The sequence below is a fragment of the Aythya marila genome (genome assembly GCF_965140915.1).
Source record: "Aythya marila genome assembly, chromosome: 2".
In the NCBI taxonomy this organism is placed as follows: domain Eukaryota; kingdom Metazoa; phylum Chordata; class Aves; order Anseriformes; family Anatidae; genus Aythya; species Aythya marila.
The window spans coordinates 138,679,300-138,682,661 of record NC_139043.1 but is presented as its reverse complement, the minus strand read 5'-3'; positions in this window follow the sequence as shown (position 1 = coordinate 138,682,661).

Sequence of the window (3,362 nt, the reverse complement as noted above, 5' to 3'; positions counted from 1 at the left end):
TGGATTACTATACAAGGCAATATAGAGAAAAGGACATTTTAGCATGCTTTTTAGTTTTATCGCAGCATCACCGTGAATGAGAAATTCAAATAAAAATGTTGTAGGTCATCTTGAAAATTTTATTTATTTTTCTTTGTTTTGACTAGAATGAACTATTATTACATATTTGGAATATATATATAAGAACTGTAACATTGTGAATTTCTAGTTCAGCCTTATTCTTTCTGACTACCAAAGTAAAGTGCAAGAAGAGACCATAACCACAGGAGGTTTTTATGCTTAAGAGATCAATCTTCCTAGCTATTGACACTCACAAATAGAGAACACTCCCAGAATTACATCATTCAGCACGCCATGAAAAAAGACAAAAAGGAGACAGTTTGGGAAAGCTGAGGAAAACAAGAAATATAAATCAACTTGATGAATTGACAACACTAGCAAACCTTAAGCAAGTCAAAGAGTATTTCCTCCACAACATGGTTCTCTAAGCTATATCCTGAGAGCCTCCTGAGACTGGTTTTAACTTTGGCAGTGAACATTGCAGATCCAAGTTTCTGAGTTCATATGATAAGGTAACATGAGCTTAATTTTTAGAATTTACTAGCTCAGTATACACAAGCTTGAAATTGCCGTCCCAAAGACAACTCTCTGCATGCTTAATTAAGAATTTTTGTATAGTCTTAACTAGATCCTGTGGGCATTAATTAAGTATAAGAATCCATTAATAGTAATAAGTTGCGGAAGCTTAAATTGGGTGGGAAGTGTTGGGAGCTGTTAACTCCTATGGCTAGAATTAAAAAATCGGCAGTAACGAGTGGCCGCCGGCGGGAGCTCTCGGGAGGGCAGGGCTGGTGCCTGGGCCCCATGAGGCTGCTGCCCTAGTTTTGGTCCTAACGAACACGAAGAATGGGGCCAGCCCGATGGGGAGAGCTGTCCCAGTTCTCCCCACCAAAGGTGCTGGGTGCGGGAGGGAGGGATGTGCTGCGGTGACTGGAGAACCTAATGCCATCAGGGAGGTGGGGGATGTGGGAAGCAGGCTGGATATCCTGTATAAACCTGATGCCTTGTCTGCTTTGTGAGAGTGCCTCTCCCAGGGCAGGGAACACTGCAGTGCTCCAGGGCTGCTGGCTGTGGTAGAAGCAGGTGGGAAAGAGCCAAAGGGGGGCTCAGGGTCAGGGTCTGCAGCTGAGCGGGGCCCAGGGACCTCCATCCACGGTGGTGGGGCCTGCAGGCAGCTGTATGCCTGTAGGCCTGCGGCTGAGAAGGCTCAGCCTTCGTCTCTCCAGCTCCCTCCCAGGCAGTCCCTCCTGCCTTCGTCTCTCCAGCTCCCAGCCCAGTTACTCATCTCCTCATAGCTGCAATAGTGTGTCACAGACGTTTGGGGTCTTTCTTGTCTGACTTGAAATAAATTGTACTGAAGTTAAGGGAATTGCAGCACTCTCCCTGGGCTCTTGGAATGAGTCTGCTCTCTGAATGTTTTTTTTAACACCCTCCTGACATCCTGACCATTTGAAACATCTTCTCATTTCTGAACCTTGTCTGTCTCACAAGGAATTCTCCCATGCTTTCCCCCAATCCTTTTTTATTAATTTTGTTCCTTTTTTTTTTTTTTTTTTTTTTTTTTTTTTCCAGTTCTCTCCTTGTATCCAGCTATGTCTCATTATTTCCACTATATTTATAAGATACTTTTGTAAGGGCAATCTTTATCCTTGGAGGGGAAACAATCTGTCTGTAGGGCAGCATGTTTTATTCATGGATACAATGGTTTCTGTTTCTACCCTTAAAAAAAAAAAAAAAAAAAAAAAAGTAAACCAGAGTGGAAACAAGGGCTGATTATCATATCTGGCAAGACAAAATGATGGGGAGAGCCTGTCAGCAATAACTAATCCTTTCTCACTTCAGCAGAAGCAGAAATGAAATCCATGCCATGCCATGAGAGAGGCATCTCCTCACTCCAAGAGAAATTATAATTTTCTGTCTGTTTCAGAACACATTGGAAAGGCATGCTACACCGAGATGAGAAAATTAAAATAATAATAAAAAACACTGCTGTAACTTACTTAAACTCATAAGTGGAACGAAGAACACATCTCTTATTCGTGCAGAAACCACCTAATTGTCCAATTTGAAGGTCCTTTTTCCCTGTTTCTAACCATATCATTGTAAAGGCTGTTCAGTATTGAGGCATGTTTGTCTTACGTGCTGCTGCTCAGTGCCAGGTCCTACTGTGATTAGGTAGGGTTTGTGGGGTGTAAAACATCAGTGTTAATTTTTCTAGATGTTTCAGATCTTATCCTCCCTTGACTTCTTAGAAGCTTAGTGGCAACACACATCTTGTTATTCATCATTCAACCCCTTATTTTCCTAACAATGTGTACCAGGCTGTTTGGGCAACCTTTATGAGTTTCCACGCCACCAGTTAGTTGGTGCTTTACTGGTCCAACCCATTGTTGTCACACTCGAAGCTGGTGGTTAGAAAAGTACTGTCCGTACCTGAAGGATGGGGAGTGCTGGAGGAGGTACAGTGACCACGACCATTGCAGTCAAAGCAGCTGTAACACACAACAGTATTTTCAGCAGCCTCCTCAGCTGCGTATTTATCCTACCAGGCTGCAGAGCCATGAACACACCAGCCATATGAAACAGCTCAATGGGAAAGCATAGAAAATTCATTAGAGGTCCAGGAATTCCTTGACTGCATACTTCACAAAGAGCTGAGTTAGATACTTGCCAGTCCTCTGAGTGCTAATCTTCTGATTGCTTAACCCAGTTCTTCTTCAGCATGGGGCTTCTTCTGAGGGACAGATGCTACGCAAATTGTTGAAGATCAATAGTAGAACGTGAGCACTGCAATGGCAGAGCTTTGGCACTTACATGTGTGGATCTCTGAACTTGCCCACTTGGCCTGGGAGGTTCTGTGCAAATCCTTTCAGCAGTGCAACTTCAGCTGCAGCCCTAGCAGCCCTGCAGTCTCAGTTTCTGCCTTCTTTGATTTTGTGGAAAAAATGTTGGGAAATTTTCTCATGGGCTGATAATGAAAACAAAGCTAAGGAGGATTCTGTCTTTCCTGGGGTGTTGCTAGCTTTGATTTGGGTTAGAAACATTCGTGGATGATTTGCACAACATTTTTCCCACTACCCTAACATCTCCCCTGCCTTGCCACATCCCTGGCAGTATGGCTGCCAAATGAGAGAAATAACAGTTTAAAAGTACAATCCAGGCAGAAAATGCCTCATAATAATCTAAACTGTGATTCTAATTACCATAACATTGTTACACACTGGAGCTGTTACATAAGATTTAAAAAAGAATATACAATACATCATTACAATCTGCATGAGTGAGTGTTAATGGACTGCAGC